Below are 6,306 nucleotides of genomic sequence, written 5' to 3'. Positions count from 1 at the left end.
CAAATGTATCGAAGATGTACAACATGATGTTTTTACATACATATACATTGTGAAATGATTGCCACAGTCAGACTAATTAACATCTCTCTCTCCTCACATAGTACTTTTTTATTTTTGTGATGAGAATACTTCTTCCTTTTCTTTTCTTTTCTTTCCTTTTTAATGCCTTTTCTTTTCTTATCTATTTAAGATTTACTGTCCTAGGAAATTTTAATTTTATAATACAGTACTATTAACTATAGTCTCCATGCTGTACATTAGATTTCTAGAACTTAGTAATTCTGCATACCTGAAACCTTGTTCCCTTTGACCAATATCTCCCCATTTTCCCTACTCCCAGTTCCTGGCAACCACCATATTATTCTTTGCTTCTGTGATTTGACATTTTTAGATTCCATAAAGAAGTATGATCACGTAGTATTTGTCTTTGTGCTTGGGTTATTTTGTTTAGCGTAATATCCTCCAGGTTCATCCATGTGATCACAACTGACAGATTTTCTTCTTTGTTAAAGCAGAATAGTTTTCTGCTATATATAAATGTGTGTGTATGTGTGTGTGTGTGTGTGTGTGTGTGTGTGTGTATGTATTTGCCACATTTTCTTTAATCATTCATCCATTGATAAATATTCAGGTTGATTCTACATTTTGAGTATTGTGAATAATGCTACAATGAACAAGATTGTGCAGCTATTTCTTGAAGGTACTGATTTTATTTCCTTTGAATATATACCCAGAAGTGGGATTGGTGGATTATAGGGTAGTTTTATTTTTAGTTTTTTGAAGAACCTCTGTACTGTTTTTCAAAATGGCTGCACCAATTTATGATACATTCCCACCAACAGTGGATAAGAGTTTCCCTTTCTCCACGTCCTGGCCAACACTTAGTTCTTGTTTTTTTGATAACAGCCATTCTAACAGATGTGAGGTGTTATTTCATTGCACTTTTGATTTGCATTTCCCTGTTGAGTAGTGATATGGAACACTTTTTCATATATCCATAAATGACCGTTTATATATAGTCTTCTTTTGAGAAATGTCTATCAGGTCCTTTGCTCATTCTTTAATTAGGTTATTTGTCTTTTCGCTATTGAGTTGTTTGAGTTCCTAATATATTTTGAATATTAACTCTTTATCAAATGTATGGTTTGAAAATATCATTTCCCCCTTCCATAGGTTGTCTCTTTAATCTGTTTTTTTTCTTTCCTGTGAAGAAGCTTCTAAAGTTGATGCAATCATATTTATATAATTTTGCTTTTGTCTCCTGTGCTTTTAGGGTTATATATTTAAAAAAAATCATTTCCCAGGTCAATATCAATAAACTTTTCTTCTATGTTTTATTCAAGGAATATTATAGTTTCATGTCTTACATTGAAATCTTTAATGTATTTTGAGTTTATTTTTTTGTACATGATGTGAGATGTGTTTACTTTCATTCTTCTGTATGTGTATATCTAGTTTTCCCAACAACATTTATTGAAGAGACTGTCCTTTCTGTATTGTGCAATCTTGGCATCTTTTTTTTGAAGGTCAATTGACTGTAAATATATGGATTTACTTCTGGGCTCTCTATTCTGTTCTATTGGTGTATATGTCTATTTTTATGTCAGAAGCATAGTGTTTTGATTACTATAACTTTGTACTATATTTTGTAATTAGGTAGTGTGATGCCTCCAGCTGTGTTCTTTTTACTCAAGATTGCCTTGGCTATAACAGTTTTTTTTGTGGTTTCATATGCATTTTAAGATTACTATTTTTTCTATTTCTGTAAAAAATGCCATTTTAAACTTTAATAGGGGTTGCATTAAATCACTTTGGGTATTATGAACATTTTAATAGTATTAATGGTTCCTGTCTATAAATATGGGCACTCTTTTCATTTATTTGTGTCTTCATTATTTTCTTTTGTCAATGTCTTACAGCTTTCACCTTATTAATCAAATTTATACCTAAATATTTTACTCTTTTTGATGCTATTGTAAATGGATTATTTTCTTAATTTCTTTTCTGGGACAGTTCATCGTGAGTATATAGAAATGCTACTGGTTTTTGCATGTTGACTTTGTATCCTGCACCTTTACTGAATTTGTTTATAAGTTCTAACTATTTTTTTGGTGGGGTCTTTAGGGTTTTCTATTTATAAAATCTGGTCATCTGTGCACAGAGATAATTTTACTTCTCTCCCAATGGATGTCTTTTCTTTCTTTTTTTCCTCCCCTTCCCCTTCCCCTTCCCCTTTCCCTTTCCCTTTCCCTTTCCCTTCCCTTCCCTTCCTTTCCCTTCCCTTCCCTTCTTTTTCTTCTTTTGTTTTCTTTCTTTTCTTTTTTTTCCTGATTGTTCTAGCTAGGACTTCCAGTACTATATTGAATAAAAGTGGTCAGAATATATATCCTTGTCTTGTTTCTGATCTTAGAGAGAAAATATTTAGCTTTTCACCATTGAGTATGATGTTGGCTGTGGGCTTGTCACATGTAGTTTATGGTCTTGTCTCATACAGTTTTTATTATGTCAAAGTGCTTTCCTGGTATACTTAATTTGTTGAGAGTTCTTATTGTGGAAGGATGTTGAATTTTGTCAAATGCTTTTTCTGCATCTATTGAAATGATCATACCGTTTTTATTCTTCCTTCTGTTAGTGTGGTGTATCACATTTATAGATTTGTGTATGTTGAACTATCCTTACATCTCAGGAATAAATCCCACTCAATCATGGTGTATGAACCCTTAAATGTGCTGGTAATTTCAGTTTGGTAGTATTTTGTTGTCCATTTTTGTATCTATGTTCATCAAAGTTATTGGCCTGTAATTTTCTTTTATTATGGTGTCCTTTGGTATCAGGGTAATGCTGGGCTTGTAAAATGAGAAGAATTCCTTTGCTTTAATTTTTTGGAAGAATTTGAGAAAGATTGGCATTAGTTGTTCTTTAAACGCTTGGTAGAATTCATTAGTGACACACTCAGTTTCTCATTTTTTTTTTTGCGGGTGCGGGGGAGGTTTTACACTACTGATTCAATATTCTCACTCGTTATTGATCTGTTTAGATTATATATTTCCTCATGATTCAGTCTTGGTAGGTTTTATGTTTCAAAGAATCTATCCATTTCTCTAGGTTATCCAATTTGGTGGTGTATAATCGATCATAGTAGTCTCTTGTATCCTTTGTATTTATGTGGCATCAGTTGTAATGTCTTCTCTTTCATTTATAATTTTATTTATTTGAGTCTTACCTCTTTTTTCTTAATCTTGCTAAACATTTGTCATTTTTGCTTACTTTTTCAAGAAAACAATTCTTAGTTTCATTTCTATTTTCTTATTTATTTCTGTTTGATCTTCATTCTTCCCTTCTTTTTCTAATAACTCTAGGTTTGTTCTTTTTCATTCTGTGAAATGTAATTTTAGGTTTTCTCATTTGAGAGCTTTCCTTTTCCTTATTGTAGGCACTATTTCTGTAAATTTCCTCTTTAAACTGCTTTTACTGCATCCCCTAAAGTTTATGGTATCTTTCCAATTTTATTTGTCCCAAAATATTTTTTGATTGCCTTCTTGATTTCCTTGTTGAATTATGGGTCATTTATGAGTGTGCTGTTTAATTTCCACATACTCAAAGATTTGTGAATGTTCCAATTTTTCTCCCATTGCTGAATTTTAGTTCACATTATTGTGGTCAGAAAACATATTTGATATGATTTTTGTTTTTAAAAATTTGTTCAGACTGGTTTTGTGGCCTAACACAAGGTCTGCAAAAAATGTGTAGTCTGCTGTTGTTTAAAGGAATACTCTGTATATGTCTGTTAGGTCGATGTGGTCTATAGTTTTATTCAAATCCTCTGTTTTCTTACTGACTTTTTTCTCTGGATGATTTATCTGATATTGACAGTGGGTACTGAGTGCCCTATTATTATTATATTGCTATCTACTTTCCTCTTACATTCTGCTAATATTTGCTTAATATATTTAGGTGCTACAATATTGGGTGCATGCATATTTACAACTGTTATATCCTCTTGATAAAGTGACTCTTTTATCATTATATAATGACCTCCTTTGTATCAAGTGAATGTTTTTGACTTAAAGTCTATTTTATCTAAGTATAGTCACATGCTTGCTCTCTTTTAGTTACTATTTGAATGAGATGTCTTTTCCCATTCCTTCACTTTCAGCTTGTGTGTACTCTTAAAGCTAAAGTGTTTCTTGTAGGCAACATACATAGTTGAATACTGCTTTCTCATTTGTTCAGCCTGTCTATGCCTTTTGATTGGAGAAATAATCCATTTACATTTAAAGTAATTATTGATGGGTAAGGACTTACTACTGCTGTCTAGTTAATTGTTTTCTGACAGCCATTCCTCTGTTTCTTTCTTCCTTTATTGGCCTCTTTCTGTGATTTAACTTTTTATTTTTGTAATTGTATGCTTTGATTCCTTTTTCTTTGAGTGTGTTTTCTACAGGTTTTCTTTTTGTAGTTGCTGTGGGGTTTACAGAAAATATTTTATAGTTATAGTCTATTTTATGCTGATAACTTTAATTGCATTTAAAAACTCTACACTTTATTTTACTTTTCCCCATGTTTCATGTCACTGATGTTGTAATTTACATCTTTTTATATTTTGTATCCATTAATAAATTATTATAGCTATACTTCTTCTTAACACTTTTGTCATTTAACTTAGTTAAAAATAATTTACACATGTCCAATACAGAATGAGAACATTCTTAATGTGATTATATTCTTAACTTTACAATGAGTTTTATTTTATTTATTTATGTCTAACTTTTAGGTTTAGTGGGTACATGTGCATTTTTGTTACATGAATAAGTTGCATGTCATGGGGATTTTGTGCACAGATAATTTTCTTTGCAATCTTGTCAGCATCTGTTGTTTTTTGACTTTTTAATAATAGCCATTCTGACTGGTATGAGAAGCTATCTAATTTTGGTTTTGATTTGCATTTCTTTAATTATTACTGATGTTGAGCATTTTTTTATATGTCTTGTTGGCTGTGCTTATGTCTTCTTTTGAGAAGTATGTGTTTGTGTTCATGTCCTTTGCCCACTTTTTATTGGGGTTGTTTGTTGATTTGTTTAAGTTAAGTTACTTACAGATTCTAGATATTAGACCCTTATCAGATGCACAGTTTGCAAATATTTTCTCCCATTCTTTATGTTGTCTGTTTACTCTGTTAACAGTTTTTTTTTTTGTTGTTGTTGTTTGTTTGTTTAATTTACTTGGCCCTGCTCAAAGCAGGACTTCAAAAAATTTGCTTACTAACTCACATCTGTTCCTCTTCATGGAAATCTTTAATAAAAGGCAAAAGATTTATTTGTTCTGAAGAGGAACCATAATGATAGTTTCCTCACTTGTCAGTTTTTGTTTTTGTTGCAATCACTTTTGGTGTATTTGTTATGAAATCTTTGCTAGTTCTTATGTCCAGAATGGTATTTCCTATGTTTTCTTCAAGGGTTTTTATAGTTTTAGGTTTTACATTTGAGTCTTTAATCCATCTTGAGTTGTTTTTTGTACATAGTGAAATAAAGGGGTCCAATTTTAATCTTCTGCATATGCTATTCCAGGATCATGTATTGAATAGGGAATCCTTTCCTTATTGCTTGTTTTTGTCTACTTTGTTGACGATCAGATGATTGTAGTTGTGCAGCTTTATTCAGGGTTCTCTGACCTATTCCATTGGTCTATATGTCTGTTTTTGTACCAGTACCATGATGCTTTGGTTACTATAGCCTTGTAGTATAGTTTGAAGCTGGGTAGTGTGATGCCTCTGGCTTTTTTTCCCCCTAAAGATTGTTTTGAGTATTTTAACTCTTTTTAGGTTCTGTATATATTTTAGAGTAGTTTTTTCTAATGCTGTGAAAAATAACATTGGTTAGTGTTATAGGAATAGCATTGGATCTATAAGTTGCTTTGGGCATTATGACCGTATTAACAATATTGATTCTTCTATCCATGAGCGTAGAATGTTTTTCCATTTGTTTGTGTTATCTCTGATTTCTTTCAGCAGTGTTTTGTAACTCTTGTTGTAAAGATCTTTTGTTGTAAAGATCTTTCGTCTCCCTGGTTAGCTGTATTTCTAGGTAGTTTTTTTTCCTTTTGTGGTTAATATGAATAGAGTTGTGTTCTTTATTTTGCTCTAAGCTTGAACATTATTAGTATGTAGAAATACTACTGATTTTTGTACATTGATTTTATATCCCACAAGTTTGTTGAAGTTTATCAGATCTAGAAGTTTTTGGACAGACACCACGGGGTTTTCCTAAGTATAGAATCATGTCATATGTGAAGAGAGATAATTTGAAT

At 31.5% G+C, this 6,306-nt stretch overlaps 1 non-coding gene across 1 annotated transcript; it reads right to left on the bottom strand.

The window, feature by feature from the left end:
• Positions 1-5,224: 5,224 nt before the first annotated feature.
• LOC112428711 (U5 spliceosomal RNA) lies at positions 5,225-5,342 on the bottom strand. The gene has a single exon (XR_003020759.1). It is a non-coding gene; the product is annotated as a U5 spliceosomal RNA (small nuclear RNA).
• Positions 5,343-6,306: the final 964 nt, after the last annotated feature.

Source organism: Macaca nemestrina, chromosome 1 (genome assembly GCF_043159975.1).
Source record: "Macaca nemestrina isolate mMacNem1 chromosome 1, mMacNem.hap1, whole genome shotgun sequence".
NCBI classification, from domain to species: domain Eukaryota; kingdom Metazoa; phylum Chordata; class Mammalia; order Primates; family Cercopithecidae; genus Macaca; species Macaca nemestrina.
Note: the sequence above shows the minus strand (reverse complement) of the source record. Positions and strands in the feature narration are given on the sequence as shown.